Source organism: Vollenhovia emeryi, unplaced genomic scaffold (genome assembly GCF_000949405.1).
Source record: "Vollenhovia emeryi isolate VEMERY1.0 unplaced genomic scaffold, V.emery_V1.0 DF939136.1, whole genome shotgun sequence".
Lineage (NCBI taxonomy): Eukaryota > Metazoa > Arthropoda > Insecta > Hymenoptera > Formicidae > Vollenhovia > Vollenhovia emeryi.
In genome coordinates, this window is record NW_011967230.1 from 324,570 (window position 1) to 346,589 (window position 22,020).

Genomic DNA, 22,020 nt, shown 5'->3' on the forward strand with positions numbered 1-22,020 from the left:
TTCCACGTACTTGACAACTGGAACGCAATATATATCTACCGTAATTTTACGTTCAATTAATAACACCTAGAAATAGCTTGTATAACTTGTACGATATCTTGGTGAATCATTCCGATTTCCCCGCCACGTACGTTTCACCAGTTTGCAGATAGGCGCACTCCAAGAGGCGTGAATAAGTAGGCAACACGGGTATCTAACTAGTTCGATATCCGGCGCGTATTCCGTACGCCTATCCACTTCGCGGCTTTATTTGCACGCAACTATCCTCGGCCCAGGGAAGCGTATAGAATTAGAAACAACGCGTAGAGCAAATTCCCAGAGCCCCCGAGATAATCCTGAAGTTTGTTTGTTTAAAGCCCGCGGATGTCAGTGGGTGAGCGCACACTTGGACGCGTTCGCGAAAAGAAACCTAAACCGCGACACACAATCGAAACGGAGGAAGAAAAAAGGAAGAACGGAAAGATCGGTATTTGCGAGCTTTATAGAGTTTCGCGGGGTGTTCATTAACGGAGCTTAACTCTTTCCCTTCGCATGCCCAGGGATTTAAACTCCCCGCTCGAGCTTATCCCCGCCTCGCCCTCCCTGGTGAGATATTTGCATGGAAAGTTGATTAAAATAAACCAGTCAGGATACTTTTTGCGCGATCGCATGTTCGCTACTGGTAAACAACGGTAACGTGCAGCAATGGAGGGACCGTTTGAGCTAACGAGTTTGAAATATTTCAGCTTTCAGGAATTGTGGAGATTGCAAATTTATGAAGGTTTTATCTGCTAAATTTCTCAATAAAATCACGCGCAATCGTAACATTAAATCTACCGGGAGGAAAGTTTACTTGTATTCATCAGTCTATTAACAATGAAAGAGTATAATTCGCTATAGGATAATTGTAATCTATCGTTTCACCTATTCGGCCGTTCTTACAGTTTCGCTCTTTACTGACCCATTTCGACGCGCAGTTTTTTTTATGCTTCATCTGCATAATCGGCGCGATCGCTCGCATCAAATTCCTTTCAAGATCCGGGGACAGCGGGGACGCGTATCGCATCAGACCTATCATATCGCGCGCGCGCGCGCGCGACGTTGCCCGACAAAAAACGTGCCATGAGCCAGGCATATTAAAAGCGTGAACCGCATCGGTCGCCTCGCTCCACGCTGGAAAATCCATTCCACCCTTAACCTCCCTCTTCGCCGAGTCTCTAATTAACCGATAAGATCTTAGAAAACCGCGGGAGTCCTTTGCGCGGCCGTAGAGAAAAAGGGTTGTCGCGATAACGATAACAGGAGCGACGGAGTTCCCGCGTCGTGCGCGCGCGTCGATGCGCGGCAACAATCCTCGTCGTACATGACCGGACCAGCAATTCAGCCCCCTTCTCGATTCCCCTCCCCTACCCCCTCCCCATCTCTTTCCCCTAGTCGGAAAGGAGAGATCGTAATTAGGTAGCTGTCGGTTCCCGAGAGATGGGAAGACGCCCGGCGTTGTATTAAACTTGAGGAGACACCGCACGAGGGAATCCTCCTCTATCGCCGTTCTCTCGCGCTGCTCCAATTAGTCGATAAGATCTTTCACCCAAGACCAGACCGAACCTTCGACGATGACGACGGGCACGTTGTCCCGGGCGAAAGCCGGGGCTTTCCCGCCGAACGACGAGGACTGGCACGGTTCGTGTTGCTTCGAATAAATGGGAAATGACATCCGGATAAGTTACGGGAGTGCATGGGGAAAAGTTATTCGGAATTATCCGCGGCAAAAAGCTTATTACGAGAGCCAAGGAAAGTTAGTTAATATTAGCTTCGCGTGTCCCATGGTATTGAATATTTGATAACGAAGGAGAGTGTGACACGCGCGTAATCAAAGTGCGAGATAAATAGCCCGAAGGGCAGAACTAGCCAAATATACGCAGCGCACGTAGCGAGAAGCGATATGTTAAGACTGAAGCGATATAATGGATTTAATACTTTGGAACTGGAACAAACGATATCATTTTGTGGCAGAGGAACCAATCAATGCGATTCTGCGGCTTCGGAATAGTAGGACCAACTCTGCGGCTTTGAGATAGAGAGGCCAATTTGGCGGTTTCGAGGCGGAAGGACGATTTTCTTTCTTCCGCATCTGGAATGACATTATGGCTGTTCTAGTTCCAAGATATTGACGGATATATGATTTTCAAGAGCGCCTAATATTTCATGCGCCGTACGATAAATTTGTCGGATGTGCCTTGAAAAACTTGCGCCAACTTCCCAAAAGTTTACGGAAGTTGGCCATCAGGCGGCAAATATGAAATATTAGTTCGACGCCGATGGAATTCTGAGGAATCGTCGTATCGACACGCGGGGCCGCGTTGCAACCGGCCTCGCTTGAAATAGCCGGTAATAGCGCACGAACCTCGAATTACGCTTAGCAGCGTGCGTAACCCGCGTCGCGTAAGTGCGACTCAATCGCGAGCGAGGAAAGGCCGATCGTTTCCACGATCAAATCTCTCTTGCATTCTCTGTCACAAGTTACAGGGCATGCGTTACCGGGCGCACGCGCGCGTGCTTGCACAAGAGGAGCTTTTGCACCAGCTGTTATAACGGCATCTACACGTGGACACAGCTGCGGCTGAGAACCCGTGACACAATCGATCCTTGGCGCGATTCCTATCGACACTCCGGGGGCGTTAAGCGAGATCATGCATTATCGCTCCCACGCACGCACGACACGCCGAGTCCCGCGCGAAACCACCATCGGGAAAGCAGGTCGCGCGTTCCAGTTCGGATAAAAATCTCAAATCCGTGGCTATTTGAGAGAGCGCAAGATGATTGAACCCGATAAAACAATATGTACCTAAACTGTTTAGAAATCGTTCGATAACAAACCCGGAATTTGTACAGTAGTGATCAATTTCTAAGTGCGCGCGCGCGCTAATCTTTTTGTTATAACAGATAACAATCTACGAGCGTTCATTCTAGTACAGATACTTGTATCTTGAATAAATTATTTATGCCAGTATAATTCTTCTTTTTATAGACATTCATAAATATTTATAATGGACAAATTGTGCGATAATTTATCCAAGTCTTCGTGTAAATAAATTATTATTATATATATATATATCAATGTAACATGTCAATACTTTGCAGAAGTAAGTCGCCGCTGTTCATAAATTGATGTCAAGGCAAATTGTGGTCCCGCAAGTAGAGCGCTCGATGGGATCTTTCGCGCGAAAGCCGCGTCACTTAATTTTTGACGAGGCCAACTGGCCCGTGGTGAACGTACGTCGGTAAATCGTGGCCGGTCACCGAAAGGCTTTTCGCGATAGTCGGTGGAGGTGCACGACGGGGCAGAAAGCTAGGGCGGCCGGCTTCACGACGATCGACACCCGCCCTTTCACGGCCACTCAAAGGGCAGTAAACGAGACGGCGCGCGGCGGCGCGTTATATTGCCGGCGTGTACGGCGTTGTTGGACAAGCGCCGACTACGTCACGCTATGCAAAATGATCCAATCATCGCCGCCGGCGAAACAGGGATCCCGGGCTCGAGGGATGAGGGAGCAACGCTGATAAGGATCCTCCTCGCTCGAGACGAGGGGAGCCGCGGGGGCAGGAGGGGCGATGCAGGGAAATGCGGCGGCACGTAACCGTAAATTCGGATACGCAGCCTGATCGTCCAATCCCTCCGACGTCGGTTAACGCTAATTGGAGGGTTAAGCAAACGTTTTCATTTTCTTTCGAGATTTCGCATTCAGCGTTTACGTACGCTTTAGGCAATATCTGAGCGCGATCCTTAAGGGGATGCTTGGAGTGATTCTGCACTTTTGCTCTTAGAACTGTCAATTCGTGAAAACATTTATGCAATATACAAATTATGTGGCTTCTGTGTACAAACCGACCAAGAAGTCCGTTCACTCGAATAAGTTACAGATTAGGTAATACATTTTTTGTTAGGCTTCTAAACTTAATTTTAGTGATACCACGCTGTTCTCTGATTTAGTCCGAGCAGTGGAACACTGTCGGTTCGTAAACAAAAGCCACATAACTTGTATATTACACAAATGTTTTCACGAATGGACCGTTCTAAGAGCAAGTGGTGCCAAAAGTGCAGAATCACTCCAGCATCCCCTTAACACCGGGTCGAGTCCATTTCTTTTCTCTCGTGTACCCACAGAAAAAATTTCCGGATCCAATGCTATTACACTTGAATGTATCGTAAAATAGGATCGATCATATTTATTATAGAGAAAGGAACATTTTAATAATCTTAAATGAAAAATTCTAAAATCTAGAATAGAATGACAGTGTGTGTCGAATATCGTGTTGCCAACTTGGTGCGTTGTAAGATGGGGGGAGAAATTCTAAAGAATATATAAACTTACATTTATTAATAAGTTACTCTTGTCTCAATATAGTAAGTCAATCTTTTTTAATTCGATAGAGGAGAATAAGAATTATTCATTTTACTCTGATATCGTCTTATTTTTATACCACATGAGGTTGTGAGAAATATAAATGCGTCAAGAATATTTTTGTCTCGGTAACAGAAATCCTTTCTGAGGGTGTGGTTTTCATGGATTTCACTCGTCGCTAATTGTAAGTATTTAATATTCAACGTTAAATACTTGAGCAATTAGGCACCGCGCTGAAAGGATGAGAAAATTAAAGCGTTTGGCTAATTTTAAAATGCAACACGGCCGCGTATAAAAGCAATATACTTTATACAGCCCTTCGCATGTATTATAAACGTGCAGGAATGCGGAACAAACGTTCCGTGATACAAAGCAAACACGCAACGCTGTTCAATAAATTTAAGCATTCCGTCCAAACCAAAACGCGCTGTTACAGTGGAAAGAAAGTTCCCGATGGATTTATGGGCTTCGCCGGCTGCTCGCTCGTTGCGCGAATACAGCGAGAAATGCGCGAGATACGCGAAACTCGGGCGAATTAATGAGATTATTAGCGCGGCCGAATCTTTGCTGCGAGAGTCCGCCGGGCGTGAGGGCGTTTAGTATTCATTAGACGATTAGACTGTCATAAATTCTCTACAATAGGATTAGCGATATTCCCGCCGTTTGAAACGTTTATATCTGCGGAACGAGCGAGCGAGGCGCAGGGCGAGATCCGGGATCCTTAACGCGCCCAGGACGAGGTCACGGGGATTCTCCCGCGAAAATATCGCACGGTCTGGCAATATCGGGAAAGATATATCGTCCGGAACGGGCTTTCAAAGTTTCATCGGGTTTAATACCCGCACGCGCGCGCGCGCGCGCGCACGCGTTTGCATTAATCACGCGTTATGTCTTAAAAGGGACGAGCTGACGCGAGCGCGAGCCCGTTAATGCCCCATAAAGCGAATTTCTAAACATAACCATGAGAATTGATTAAATCGGAGCAAGCATTTGCCATTAGCCGCTGCGAGCTTCCGGCGATACGCATGCCGTAGGCGTAATCGAACGCGCGCGAGGATTGATTCTCGCGCGACGTTCAAAGGAGAGCGAAATCGCGCGCTATTGCTCACCCCAGCGACGTCGCGAGAGACTCGCATACTCCATTCGGCACGTCCGGAATCGTCCTATCCGATCACCGATGCGCAAAGCGAGAAGAGCGAAGTGGCGACATCGAAGTAGTAGCATGCGAGATCGACGCGCATCGTTGAAACGCAATACGACGTCGAATGGAGCGCGCGTCGCGGGTGTAGAATAAAGCGAACGAATCTGAGCCTTTCGATAAAAGTGGCTCCGAGATCGTACGAGCGTTAATACATTACTCCACATTAACAAAGGCTCACTAACAACGTCTTTGTAATATAACTACAGACTGAACCAATCGTTACGTTTTTCCTCGCGTTAAAAATAAATTTTACGTGGATAAGTTCGTGACGATTGTGGCGCAAAGAGATGCGCGCTGCTCTAATAAGCCGAGGTCTAAAGCTCGAATGCAACTAAAAAGCGATTTTTATTCGATCGCCGCCTCTTGAGAGCAAACCTCCCGTCGAGAGTATCTTGCCACCTCCCCCCTTTTCCTAGAACCGTCCCGAATCAGTATTAAATTGTAAGTCCTGGCTAAGGCAAAAAAAACTAAAAAATGTTGCCGTATAAATAGTAGGGGCATCTACATTGTTTTGCGTTGCTGCATTCACTAAGTTTGCTGCACACAACGCATAGTCGTCTCCACTACTATCATACCAATGTGGGTATGACAGCCACAGATATAGCTGTTTCAAATATTACTATTTATTGGGGCTGTGCCAACCCTAATTAGACATGTGGTAACCATATCGGTCTCTCCGAGTAGGTGTACACAGAGGAGACGCTCAAAATCGCGATTTGACGAAGAAAATTTACCAAAAATGATACAGCAATTATTTCAAGGAATAGTAAATAATTAATGGGGGCAGTGGGGGGGTAAGAAAGGATGAAAATTGAAAAGATTTATCCGCTTAAGCTCTATTCGGAATTTTTGGTAACTATATCCCGAAGAGTTAATCGAATCCAGCTTTATAGCCCGCGCACGAACAATTCGCTTTGAAGCGGCCGTCGCGCCGTCTAAAAGCGTGAAAGCTCATTACGCGCAAAATCAATTCGGCTCGAATTCGTACCCCTATAGAAGATGAGAAGCAGCGCTCGCTCTCTATCTCCTACCTCCCCTCTTCCTCCCTCTCTCACTCACTCTCTACTTCTCGTCATTTGGGGGCGGCATATTAGCATCGCTCGCGAGAATTCGCATGCGGCTGGTTCTGCTTACTGTCGAGGGAAAAGGTTTAAGTCTGGAGATTCAAAAGAAGACGACGTCGGACGCTGGGGACCGGGAGAGATAGCAGAGAAGGAAAAAAAACGCACAAAGACAAAAAGCGGAGGAACAAGAAGGAGGAGGAGGGGGCGAAGACGACACCAGGAAGTGGAGAGAAGTGAAAATTATTCTCAGGGAATTTCACTTGAGCACCCGCCGCGGCGTCGAGCGCGGGGTGAGGCGCGAGAGCGAGGAAAGTGGTCCGGCCTTTCTATCCTCCGCTCATGCTCTCTTACTCGCGCTCCTTTCGCGTCCGCTTCTCTTTTTGTTTTCACGCTAGGAGCGTCCCGAGGGGGATGCGTTAAAGCCCGGCTGTAATCCGGGCGATGCAATCAAGTAGATGAGACGGGACTGCAATCCTCCCCCTCTCGGCCGCCCGCCCTCGTCCTCCTTCACCTTTTCCTCCTCTTGCCCTCGACCCTCCCTTTCATCCAACCTCGAGGCCAGATATCGCACCGTCCTTGTCTCTTCAAAGCGCAGCTTCTCACAGGGGCGCCCTTGCACGCGTATGTTCTCTCTCGGTCAATCCCGTAACGCCCTAGTCTCGCTTGCCCCCCCCCCCCTCTCCTTTACGAGATTCCCTCCGTTGCTTCCGTACCGTACCACCATTTGCCACCCTGAAGCAGCCACAGTAACGAAGCTTAAGCCACCCCAACAAATCATTCGTTTTACTCCGCAGTCGGGGCATTAATACGTGCCAGGGCACCCCTATGCTACACGATAGCGATATCGCCCTGCTCTCCCTCTCTCTCGCTCTCACCTAAGAGTGCACGCCAATTCGACAAGAACACATCAGTGTTAAGAGACGGAAAGCATAAGCGTCTCCGAGGATACTTAGCAACCTGCTGCGACACTAAAATGATTAAAAAATTTCGGCTTCTGCATTCTTGCAAAAGCTATCGCGGAAGCAGATGGTCACGGACGAAAATATAATTTTATTTTTTATAATACATTTTAGATTAATAATTAATCATTTTTATTTAAATTAAGAATTTTTTATTAAATTTGAATTTTAATTAAAGTTTTCATCGGAAAGATATCAAATTGTACGAAATGTAATTTTTCCCCGAAAATTTTAACTGCGAAGAAAATAAACGTTACTCTCGGCTTCGCATTTGCGAATCAAATAAAAATCGAACGAGAATAAAAATAATTTTCTTTTTCATAAACGCTCGTTCGAAAACGACACTTTCGATTAGGAGCGCCGTGTCGCAGCAACGGCGGCGGCGGCGGCGGCGGTGGCGGCGGCAGCAGCAGGTACAGCAACAGCATGTCGCCTTAAGTGATGTTTCACTCACGTGGTTTTTACACGACAAGCCGTCGCCTTCGCTTATGTAACGAACAGGGTCGCGCGTACGAGGGAGTATCTGGGTCGTCGAACGAATTACACGGGCAAGCAACGCCCGTCATTACAGAAATCCAATAAAGTGTAACGCCGTTCGTTTTTCAACGCTCCGCCGCTCCCGGTTTGTGTGTGTGTATGTACAGCTGTCGCGATTAACCGGTCAAATAAACGGCGACAATGGCGACCGATTCGTAGTGTCTCGCTCCGGGAAGCTCGTCAGCGCGGTGAACGAGCCGCATCGAAATCGCGCGAACAACCGGAAAGCGAGCGGCAAGTAAAGGCAACGCGGAGATGATGACTCGGCAAAATGATTTTGTCGACTGCGATCCCGGCACAAATCCTGGTCGGCTGCGGTTTTCGAAATCGGGCCAGCGCGAACTATGCCGCAAATAATTATCGGCCCTGGAACCGGGGGCAAGCCCGCGTTTAATCGTCCATATGACTGCGTATTAATAATGGAGGACACGTTCGATGTGAGCGCCTACACACATACGCGCGTACACTCGCAAAGGGGTGGGAGCGTCGACTACGGTTTGCCCGCAGCGCGGACGAATGCATATTTTTCTCGAAACGATCCGATCGATAAACCCCGCAATTTTACGAGCGGCACTCGATCTAACATCGCGCTTCTCGATAGTCCGATGCGCCGCATGTTCGAGCCTCGCGGATACAAAAAAGGGGGAGAAAAATGCCCCCTGGAAAAGTGCGTCCACGGTTTTATCGCGAGCGATATTGTTGCGGGCGTTACCTGCCCCCCCCCCCCTCCCCGTCATTTCGAACCGGATAAGAACCGACTCGTATATCGGGGGATTAATGCGAACGCGATTGATCGAGGAAAAGTCTGCCTCGGAAAAGTCCGTCTTAGATTGATTGAAGTCTTATCTTAAAACATATCCGCTCGACGCGAAAAGGATCGAATTCGCGAATCGCGTCTAATGTAATGAGCAAAAGCGCGACGGTAAGACGCGGGATTGCTATCGCGACGTCAGCGTTCGATCCCCGATTTGCTCACTAAATTAAACCGAGTTTAAGCTGGAATCGACGTAAAATACGGCGTGTATTTTTGCCTAACTTGATATTTCAGATGAATGCACCAACTTTATCACGGTGTACTAATAGCGAATTCGTAACTGACGTAAACCTACTGAAGTAAACCTACCCAAGTGGGGACACACCGATTTTTATGAGTGTTGAGTATGTTGCTTTTCAGCCCAAAATAAGAGACACGTATTTTTTTATACGTGTTCATACGCACTTTTAGGTGGTGAAATACCCCTTTGAAGAAAATTTGGTTTTCTCTTTTGGGGCGAATATTAACGAAAGTGCTGGAATAGTTTAAATAGTACTTTAAAACTGTGAGCAAAAAGTTTTTAATTTTTTTTCAAAATACCCCCACCACTCGACATTTTTATTAAATTTTCAACTTTAGTACATACGATTGAATTCGTAATAAAATGAGTTTTTATTTGATGCTTAAAATTTTTCAAAATTGTAATAAAAATGTTGAGTGGTGGGGGTGTTTAAAAAAAATTAAAAACTTATTGCTCACAGTTTTTAAGTACTATTAAAACCATTCAATATTCATTAAAAAATTTGTTCTAGCTCTTACACTTTCGTTAATATTCGCCCCAAAAGAGAAAATCAAATTTTCTTCAAAGGGGTATTTCACCACCTAAAAGTGCGTACGGGCACGTATAAAAAAATACGTGTCTGTGATTTTGAGCTAAAAAACAATAAGACTTGTTTATAGTCAGTTCTTATATTTAACTTTGTCTTAAATACATGTTCAAAGAGTATTTAGTCAAAAAATGATCGGTGCAAACGTTGTACAGGCCATTTTTCTGGATAAGAAATATTGCAAGAGGTATTTAAGATGACCTTTAAATATAAAAGTTGACTGTAAACAAGGCTTAGTGTGCACTAGTGCAACCAACCGAATTCGCTAGAAGCATTTCCTTTTGAAAAGCTCCATTACAGTCGCGCGTCGACTCTTTTCGGCGACGGATAAAGCCGTGGCAGATTAATCTCACTGAGTTCATGTCGTACTAAAGATACCACCGAGGTTTAGTTATCACAACTCCCTTATATTCCGCGTTATCCATTCGGGGCTGAAATCATCGCATTAAGCGCGACGCACGTATCGCTACGAACGATCGACAGGCGACGTAGAACCAAATGGCGTCGGGCGCCTATTACGAGAACGAAATTTCTGCCGGGTAAACGGAGATGCGTTTCCCGAGCTGCGCGGCGACTTCTTCCTCGGGGTGGCGAATAAAACAGCCAGCTATGGCGCGCGTTTCCGGGACAAAAGCCGCAGACGGGCATATCTCGCGCGTTTTCCGGGAACAAAAGATCTAGGCGCGGATAACTAGAGCGGCGCTAGGACGTACACGGAAACGCGGCGATGTAACGTAAGCGCGGGAGATGCGAGGCAGCCGGGATTTCGTCGCCGAGCAGTCGAGTGCGCTCATTTAATAAGTAGCCCTGCACGCCGAGGGACCGCCCTCCCTCCTCTCGCTCACCCTCGATTTCTCCTCTCTCCCGGTAAATACCGTTTTACGCATTAATACGAAACAGAGAACGACGGAATTGCGCCGTGCGCCGGAATGCGAAAGCCGGACGTAATCGGCTTATACACCGTGCAACGGGGGGAGGCTCGATATCAGGATCCGCGCAGAGATGGATCCGCCCTTTTTACATCCCTCCCGCCGCCCTGTCTCCTTCCACCCTTCTCGGAGCGTCCCGTTTCGCTCGCGAATGTCGCAAAACGCGAATCTGACCCAGATGCAGGAAAATCGCGCGCTTCAATCTCTCCACCCCTTCGCCGCTCTCCTCCTTAACGCCCGATTCCCTGATTACGCTCGTTTTTCTTCCCCCGAACGACTCGGGGAGACTCTCTCTCGAGCAGGATTCTAAGGATCGGATTAGCCCCCCCCTCCCCCTCCCCGGGATCGGTCGGGAGTACTAAAAGTTACGTTTCGCCATGGTGTCGTCGGTCCTCTGCGCGACGCGCTGGATTTATCCGGTAATTCGCCTCTTACCGCGTCTCGCCGACCTCGTAACCTCGCTAGCGCGAGACACTTTTGCCAAATTTAGCAACAGGTAGTACCTTATTGACGAAATAATTACCAGCAGCTAAGAGTAAAACGATAGCGATGCATTTTGCGCGTGGTTCTGTATACATGCTTGAGAAAGCGTTGCGCACGAAAATATTATTAATAAAAGCACAGAGCGTTTTATATATATAAAACAGTAGTTGAAGCGTAAAAAATTTTTTAAGGCAGAAAAAAAGTACCGTAGGGAAATATGTTTCGGTCTCGAGAACGTTGTATCAATATCTTGACATCGAGGACAACCAATGTTATTTTATAACCTGGGGATGGAAGGATAAACCGTCTACCTTTTCAGATACGACTGAAAAGGTTAGCGGGGCAAAAAGAACGTCTTTTAGCACAGAAAAATTCGGTGAAATAATAAGCCGAATAAACTTTGGAAATCAATAAAAGATCAGCACAGAATGATAGAAACACACGACGAGACCAGGCCCGGGAAAATTCCTAAAAATCCACTTTTTGCGGAATATCTGTTTTTTCCCCCACTCGATTTTTCTCCACTTACGAGTATATTTACAAATAACATCGGTGTTCTATTTCAGAAATATTGTGATGCAACCGGATCTAGATTAATTTAGGAGGAAGATTTTTTTACGTTATTTTCCTGTGCCTAGTATTTTTTTTATCAAAAAAAGTCAACTAGTCCTTTCACACGAAGTATCCCGTACACTCCGTTGAAAAAAAAACAACTCATCCCACGAGTGGATATGTGGGTATGTGTCGGTGGCACGCGTGCCTAGGTTAATATCCGAAAAACCGATTCCCTCGTAATCCGCCGGATTTCTCCTCACCGCCATTTCCCCGCGTAAGCCCCTTAATTTTCATTTCAACCCTGCCATCGCCTCTCTTTCTCTCTCCCTCTCAAACTTGCTATTCATCGCCCATTCACACAGCGCCCTCATCTTCGTCCTTCCCGCCTTCGATCGCGCCCTCCTAAAACAGTAGCGATAGCAATAGCGGCCCATCTCCAGCTTTACAGCCACGGTGGGCTTTACATTTTTTTCCCTTCTTTTTTCTCGGCCCGGTATATTCACCGCTGCTCGTTTAATGCAAACCCTACCGCGTGGCATAATACCCAAGATATTTCTCTACAGCGGGTCTCTTTTGCCCCTCTGGCTCGCCAATCCTTTCCACTCTTAATCCCTTAGTCGGTACAACACTGCGAGTTAGAGCTTTACATTAAATTTTAAAGACTTTTCAAACGGCGCCTACATGAATACCCCGTTCTTTGCGTCGCAAATGTGCGTGAGCCCCATGGATAGGAAGGGGACGGGGACGAGGGCAGGGGGGAGGGGGCCTATGGATCTCGGTTGCGTCCCGACGGCGTGAAGAGACCCCGACAGGAAACGCACTGAGTGCTTTCGCTTTATATTCGCTCTCGGAGAGACGTGAGCGCGCACCGCCGACGGTCCTTTTTGCTTTTATCCCTGTCGTCGTCGCTGTCGGCAGCTACTAGCCGGCCGAAAGCTATCGGCGCCGTGCGACGCGACGCAACGTGCTTCTAAGGAAGTATTAGGTTGGCGACGACTTCGGCACGCTCGAGTGCCGCGCAAATGGATCGGCGGTTTTACAAATTCGCCGTTATTTACACGCGCCGCGCGATTCGTGTTCTCACGACCGGGCGCCTCCGATGGCGTGTTTCAAGTGCGCTGCGTGTACGCGCGGTTGATAAAACACGGTCGGGTCACTCCTCCGCGTCCACTGAAATATTTCCCCGCGGGTCTTTCAGTCGAGCGAATCTCGTCTCCCGTTTGTTACGTGAGCAATTACGATAACAACGTATACGCTTTTTAAGAACCGTTCGTTACGTGGCTACTGCGAAAAGGCGTGAGAGCTCGTATACAGTCTTTGTACGCAGTCTCGTTCACGTGCTCAGACGATCTTGGCATAATAAAATATTATTCCGTTGGCATTCTAATTGAATTGCGCAACGTATTTGTTAACGATCACCGATATTCACGGTGACTTGGAATTTACGCGCACAATGGCCGATAAAATTGTGTTTTTATTTAAATAATTACACAGTCGACCTGCGCCTTACAATGTGCCGCGCTCCTAAGAACAAAACGTCACTTAATTAAAAGAAATTAACTTTGTTCTATTTCGCGGAAAAATATTGTTGAAAAATGCTGTTTCTCCATTGCATTCTGGACGACTTTATAATTGGAAAAAGTGCTTCGTTACAAACTTGTAATGACTCTGCGGGAGTCCCGTGGGACCAAGGGCGGCAAAATTGTACCCGGCTTCTGTATAATTAACGGCCCGCGAGCCCCATCTTCGTATCGTCCGTTGCCAAGATTTTTTCCCCCCGCGGATAGAGACGCGCGAAAAAGCGTTCGAGCATCTGCCTATGTTCGAGTGTCTCGACGACGCCCGACACGACTGCTGAAAGCACCGCGGCGGAAAGGGCGCAAAGAGCTTCCGTTCTGGAGCGTCGAACGACCGCGAGGGAGTCCTCGGGCTCCCGGGCAGGATGATCCCACTTATTTCATCCGGAAGCTGCGCGACGTTATCCAGGGAAGACGTATGACGTGGAATCGTAACAAGCGGAGAAACTCGGCACCAAGCTGGTTAACTTTTTTCCACCCCGCCTCCCCCGTATGGCCGTGAATTTCCGCTCGCCCGGGGATGATTATTGCCCGCTTTATAACCTTCTTGCGACGGAACTTTCGTACGGGGTGCGGTTTGCGCCGCGATCTTTGTCGACACGTACACGCGCGTACACACGCGCGCGGAGTTGTACGCGTGTCGGCAGACACAGCGACACGCACACGTGTATACATGTCGCGGGTACATTTCCCACAGGCGCTCTAGTCTCTACGTGAATTGCATTAGGAATTCAGAATATCCGACGAACTTCCTACACACTGATCACTCGAGAATTTCAGCAAAGCGCACGTCGATTCGAAGGAGCTTACACCATAAATTTCGTCGTACGTGGCGTAACGCCCACCTCGTGGAAGCGCCCGCGTCGCATTTGGGATGCACCAAACGAGCGCATTGCTTTTCCCCCCCTCCCCCCGATGTTGCGACTCTGCCCTACCGATTCACGCGTTTTCCGTGTTTTCGTGAGACCGAGTCGGAGCGAATGCCCGGGCCACTTGTCAAGCGTTCTAATTGAAATACAGTAATTTTCTAATCACGAGCGAAATTGTAAATTCACGTATCTACCGAGTAATACAGTTTATGATGCAACGGCCGAATGCGCCGCTTCGTGTTGTTCGAATAATTACATATACCCCTCTCTCGGTCGGCGTATGTTTATTCAGCATCCTGGCCGTATGCTATTTCATGCAAATTATAATATTACGACTTCTCTTTGCACGTTGCTTTGTAAATAAATTGTAAATAATTGCATGAATATATAATTTCATTCTTTACGCGACCTCTTTCGTATGTAATGTGATTTCGCGCACGTGGGTGCGAGGAGTATCTGGGGCGTGTGTACGTACTATCTACTTCAACTTGGGCGATACTTCAGCCGATCAGCCGCGTTACGTTGTCCCAGGCTTCCAGGGTAAGATAACGAGTATCGCGAAAAGTGTAGCGCAACCTGGTGTAACTCGAACCTATACGCGATACCGTGTAGCAAAGTGGCTAAGATTACTGCGCCCGAAGCTCTAAGTCTTCGGCACCAGTCTTACGCTTCTAGGTATTGGTCCTCGACAATCTGATATCGGGACTGCCTTGCGAGATTTACGTCAACAACGTATGTACGCGACAAAACAAGATAGGCCCGTTTCGCCAAAGTTTCGCGAAGACAATGAACTGTATTTTACCAAACACCCGTAGTATTAAAATAGAACGTGTCGTAGGATGACGACGTTTGCGGAAATTATTTACATTTATTTGCCTAAATATAATCTTTAAATATTTGTTAATTATCGACACTTTAAAGCAGTGCTCGGAATTAATTGTCCTTTTCAGGCCGATTCCGGAGGCGACGCCTCCTGTCCCACCACTACGCACAATCTCGATCGAAACTTACGGCCGAGCCGCCGATCGCGCGTAATACGGGGTCTACAATGCGAGTCTCAGAGTCGTAGTCGTAAGAATAATCGACTGTAACAGGTCAATTCAGTCAGGCACATAAAAATTGACCAATCATAGTTGATTGTTCTTACTATGATTGATCAATTCTTATGTGTCTAACTGAATTGACCAATCACAGTCGATTATTCTTACGACTGCGACTCTGAGACTCGCATTGTAGACCCCGCACAAGACGTTGGGCTCACTGCACTGCTTCCGAGCTTCCGAGCACTACTTTAGAGATATATTTTCCGTATTAGGGAATCCCGACAAATTTGCATAGGTGCATAAGCATATGCACACGGCAAAACATTTCCACTCTAAATTCCGCGTAAATATAACGGAAAAAAGTGACTTTTTCCACTTTAAGTAAGCGTGAAATTAAAGCGAATTGCGTATACATTGTCCTAGCAATAATGTCCTGTATAAATAGAAGGGAAATTTAGTAAATTTTTAATTTTTTCCCCGATATAGTGTAAAAACGAATTTATCAGCTGGAAGACAATATTTTATTATAAAAAAACATGAATTTACCGCGTCTATCCACTCCCATATTGCTCCGCAACAATTAGCGACAAAAATATTGAGCTTAATATTAAACTGTATAATCGAGACGAAAACCGCCGAGTAACCGAAGCGACTGATGAGATATACTCTAGCAGATTGAGCGACAAAAGAAAATCAGTTGCCATGTTCACGTAACTCTTGTCCGTTTTAAATATATGACTCCTTTACAATATCCGTTATAATGTTTGTCTTAGGCCGGTATTCATAGACAGATTTTATATTCAAGACTGTCAAGATCACCTTTAGATACTCCGTAGCCAATAAAATGTTTCATACAGCATCTTTAGATAAATTCAAGACGGTCTCGAATATAAGATCAGACTATGAAGACCGGCCTTAGGGCCAGTTTCACAAACGTCGATTAACTGTCAGCCAGAGTTCAGTCAGCTCCCTATCTTTTTCTATCTTATTATCTAAGAAGAGAAACAGAGAATCAATTAACCTTCGGTTAGCAGTTAACTGACGTTTGTTAAACTCGCCCTTAACAGTATAACCATTACCGGTCCTACTTGTATAAAGAATTTTATATAATGAATAAAGTGTCATATTAAGAATTCCACCAGTCATGCTTAAATGGACATACGAGAAATCCGTTTTAATATTGAATATCCGTTATAAAATATAACGGAAATATAATTGTCCTTTATATTATACGTAAAACGGATATATTTTGCAGTGCATAAAGAAATTGATTGGTCTACTTCCTTATGCGCGCACTTAGGACCCAATCAGATTCCTTATGTTTATGCGCTATGCAAGTTTGTCAGGATAGACCCTTAGAGATATGATCGACTGTTGAAATGACATATTCCTTTTTACATTCTGCAACTTGTCTCAGGAAGAAGAATTAAACTTCGTACATGCTAATAATATAAATGGCCGTTCTCTTACCTAACCACGTCTATGCTAATATTATTTCAACACTTGGCCGTTACCGGTCACATTATCAGGTGATCAGACAAAAACTGTCGGAAACGCGGATCGCTATACTGGTCAGTGTAAATAATTTTCTAAAATTTCTTCCGGCGTTAGCAAGATTATCGGCGATATCGGAGCCGGGCGATGCGGTTAAAAGCAGGGGGAAGGGGTAATAGTACGGATCGAGGCTTTTAGAGCGACGGCGGTGGATATGCGGACTCATCCCATAATAACGCCAGTCCAGGTGGATGCAGTCCGCTTTATCGAACGCAACGCACGACGCGAGTTAAAGGCCCCGGTGCGCGTGGCGAGCCGAGCGCGTATACGAGCCCCGTGGAAAATTCTCATTTGAATTGCAGAACCTGACGCGGCCGACTGATTGATTCGTCAAAGCCGTCGCCCGATTATGCCGGCCAAGCAGATGCGACGGGCGAGAAGTTTTTTCGAAAAAAAAAAGAGAGAAGAGCGAGAGAAAGGGGAAAGAGGAGTTTTTTGTACATTATCCCTGTACGCGACATCGTCGCGAGGCAAGGGTCGGTAATTACGAGAACGTCGCGGCATGACGGCGAGATATTGATAAAGGGTCATGAAGAAACGAAGGCGCGGTTGCTTCGCATCACGTTGCATCCACTTTAAAGTGCACTTCGACGTACTTGTCTTGCCCTGAGACATAATAAATTGATATTCGATTTTATTTCGTACTTGAGTTACTACATCGTATCGTACTGAACGTTATAAACTTTAAGAGTATTGAGATTTCGTGACACAAGGCCCATGCTTTCTTTTTAACGAGTCTAAAAAATTAACGTAATATTCGACAGTCGCTTTCGAGATCGTCGCCGGAACCGTACGAAGAGTTTCGTCATCGACAGTCACCTCGCGGAATGAAAAATTCTCAGAACGCGTAGCCTACGAGCCGCGACAATCGGGCGACAGGTTTTGCGACGTTAGAAAGCGAGATCGACGGGCGGCGGGATCTTTCCCGGCGTCGTTAGCTTTTAATGAAAACGATCCGTTCGTATTCCATGTCCCGCCGCTTTGTCTGCCGTATCTGTAATTACGGCGAGGGAGAATTGCGATCAAAGCCGCTTCGATATCGATGTAATTGACTTTCGAAGTTGAAACGCTCGAGCGATTAAAATCGCCGTGTAATGACACGCCGCGTTGCGTTAACACCGCGATGCGGCGATTACGCCGTTAACTGCATTAAAACGTACATAAACTCCATCCGCGCTCTCAGCGCACTTGCTGTGTGCATTAAACGTGCGTATCGCACTTTCCAAACCACGAGACTGAAATTTATCTGATTATTCCGTGCGGCGCAACTGCCGCGAAATCGGTACAAGAAGCTTATAATTATACGAGCGCTAAAGCTCCCGTTTAAAGTTTTCCTTCGTCCTCGGCGCGTTACGCTGACATGCGCTTTAAAAAACCTCCCCCCCCCCCTCCTCCTCTCCGCTTGCGATTTCGCGCAATCCGCACACTTACCGTGAAATTTGCAAAGCGAAAACTGATACGCTTTATGAAACGGGCAGTGGCAGGTATGCCGCCATAAACGGGATCGAAAAAAAAAGAACAGCGCTGGGAATTTCACAAAACAGCGCAAAATTCATAACTCGGAATTTATCGCGTATCTTCGAAAGCCGTGCTAATTAGGACTATATACCGCGCCGCGCTTTAATCTCTGGGATTGTTCGCTTATTTGTGCGACGAACACAGGCGGGAGCGACTTGTAGCGGTAATAACGTCAATTTCGACGGAGGAATTTAATGGAACGCAGCGCGAAATTTCGTCGTTGCACGCAATGAATATCGTATTCGTAATTACTGTAGAATTTCAGCGGCGGCCAAAAGTCACGGGATAAGCGGGCATTAAACGCGCCGCTGCGAAATATACGTTGTCGCCGTTTCCAGCGTAGCGGTGGTGTGTAGCTTAGAGGCGCGCTGTGTCATTTAATGTAGGACGAAGGTGTTAAATGTGAAATGGCTGACTCTCTGACTTGTAACACCTAGACGGCAAGGTTGCTATTCGCACGACGATTGAAAGCCTCAACGCCGGCAATTTCTGTGCGATTTCACGAAAATATTCGCGAGCGATCTTTACGATACGATCGAGGGGTAAAATCGTGTACACCAATGCCCACTAATGCCCAGCGGGCATTGCTTTATCTTATTTTACCTTTATAATGCACCAGCATGGCGTAATGCCCAAACTAATACCCAAAAAAATGCCTAGTATTGCCCAGTAATGCCGGAAATCTGTACACCGCAATGCCCTCAGCGGTTTACCCCTCGGTCGAAACTGTCGACCAATGCCCGCTTCTACCAATGCAGAGTAACTTTAATCCCGGTTTAACTACAAGTTTTTATCTTTTTTTCATTTCCCGAAACTAGAAACAGCAAGTTGAGGCAAGATCAACGTTACTCTGCAGTGGTAGAATCAGGCACGAAAGTAAGTAAAATTATATTAATCCATTTTTTATTAACGCGGACCGTCCCTGTGTAATATCTGTTAATCCGTGCCTAAGCTAGATACCCTTTCATGTCACCCTCGATAATCTCTGCGTTTAAAAGGATCTGGAGTTAATAACGAGATTCTTACGGTTAGTAGCAGAGGAGCAACTAAATTTAATCCTGCAGACACGGCACATTACGGCAGGACGAATTTCTTCACAGCTCGTCTCTATATCCTGCCGATACTCTTTACAATTCCTACGAAAGAACGCGTCGCGGATAGATTCCTCCGTTCATCTTCCCGGGTAATATTGAGCCGAATGAAAGACGTGACGATGTATTACCGGAAGTCAAACGAGACGCGCAACGGCCCCTTCGACTTTCGAAATCCCGGAGTCCCATTTAACCCTTTGAGCTCGTATATCCCGACGCGAAGAAACAGTTACCCTGATGCATTACTTTCCGATGGCCGTCGCAGGGGAGGTACGGGATTGCGCGCGGGGGGGTGCGAACGTCAGCCGGCAATAACTCCGATAAACGGCGGACACATTGAAAGGGCCCCAAGAGTCATTACCAAGAAAAGTCCACGGTGCACCGTACCGGCCGTAAAGAGCAAGTCAAAAAGGCGCGACGTATTCATACAACATGTTTCAAACTCGTCGTTGTTGAAATTGAGAAAAATCGCGCCAACGTCGAGACATATCCATTTTGTACGAGATATATAATACAAAGAAAATAGATGCACCGACAATTCTTCATTTCAGCTCCCTATTTATTAAAATAAATAGGGTCTTTGATAAAATTTTCACGAATAAAGGCCCGATACTGGAGAGTGACTTTTAATCTAATTTTAGCCACATGTATGATTGAATCCGCCGTGAAACTTTAATAATGGCACAATTGATTTTATATTCGCCGATGAATCCGTTATTGAAATATCACTAGTTATCCCGCTGGTGCCGTCCGACGGCTCTGAAAGGCCCTGTACGTCAGACAGCCGTGCGGTTCGGCTTAATATTTGCGCCTCGTTTTTCTTCGTCAGTAAACGGGCAAAGGCGGTGGCGCGCGGCCGACGTGAGCGTCGGCACGCGTAATTTACGGCGCGAGTTTTCAAAGTCTTTAAAGGCGCAACGCGCTTCGTTTAATTACTCCCGAGCGAAGGCCCGGCTCACTCTCGATCTCCCGGCATAGTTCCGGACGGGAGGGGCAGAGCGAGAAAGACGGTGTAATAATATACCAGGAGAGGGAGGAAGAGGGCCCTCGCGATCCGTCTATTATCCATAGGTATGCGCGAATTCCGCCGCTTTATTTGTCGAGGTCGTTCGGCCCGCGAAAATTCCGGACGTTAGGAAAACGGAGCGGTCGCCGCGGCGGAAAGCGGGAGAATCGGTTATTAAATTATCCGCGCGCGCGGACCGGCGGATTCGCGTACGGCGTCGGCCGAAAAAATTCGGAGTCTCCATTTTCTATGTCACGCACGGGCGCGAATTTACGAGACGCGCGCGCGGACCGGTGATCTCGCTGAAACGCGTCTCACGCGCGGGAGAGACGCCACATATAATAAATCGCTAAAACGATAAATAATAAAAATAATCCGGGCGTGTACGAAGCTTTCTAGATTCATTCTCCGTGGAAGATAAAAATATTATCTCTCGCTCGCTCGCTCTCTCTCTCCTTTTTTTTTCATTTAAACCCGAGCATGGTGCACACCGCGACTTTGTATTTATATACGAAAAATGCAGTTCGACGATCGTAGGTCATTCGCGTATGCAATTTAACACTTATTAAAATGTTTTTGACAGTTTTATATTTCATACATTTTTTATTGTTAAAATGATATTGCGCGCACATATTCGAATTTAAATAAAAATTAACAGCGTAATTTCTCGTCGTTTCACGTAACTTGTTTCGCCCTCGTTATTTCATTCATTGTATCCGTCGCATTCAGAGGGACATTACGGTCGATATAGCGGAGAAAAAGACACTATATGGATAAGCTGATAGTTTTCTAAAAATCGCATTTCCATCCATCTATGACGCTTAACACGCATGCCTCATGAAAAATGCAAGAGGAACATTATGCAATCCGTAGCGGCAGAGAGTGGATGTAAATTTCGCGCAATATGCGGCTTGGCTAAATCGGATGAACCCTTTAATGCGTTCGACATCGCTCGTTAGAGGACTCGAATGATACCGCGAGCGCGCGAGAACACGTTTCGCGGGGATGCAACGTAAATGCGCGATCGAATAACGAAGCGGCGATACATTTTTCTCCGCCCCCCCCCCCCCACCGCTGCGTCGGTATCCTTGAAGCAATTCTAATTGATCGCTTCGCGGAGCTGCGATACACATATCTAACTCGGAGATTTCGCAGAAGCGATATTATAGCTCGTTAATGATGCACACGCGCATCGAGCGCCGATCGATGACGCGTTTCCTGCGGCATTCGATCATTGCTTGCGGCATAGTTAAGTAATAGCTCGTTCCGTCGAGCGAACAAAGACGGAATTGAACGGAATAAAATAGCGCACATACATCGGGACAGATCGTAATCGAGCCTCAAATTACGATTCCGTCAGAGCTCTGTACCGTCCCGGTGTTATAACAATCACGGCTCTCCCTGCCACCGGACCTTTCATCGATTAAAGGTCCTAATTGCAAAAATGACGACGCGTAATTTCGAGACGTCGCGTCGTCAAAGCGTACGTTGCGAAACCGAGATACGAGTGGCTACTCGCGATGAATATCACGGTTATGCGCAAGGCGCATCTGCATGTAAATTATTATTTAAGAAAGTAAAGAGAAGCGGAGAGAGAGAGAGAGAGGGGGG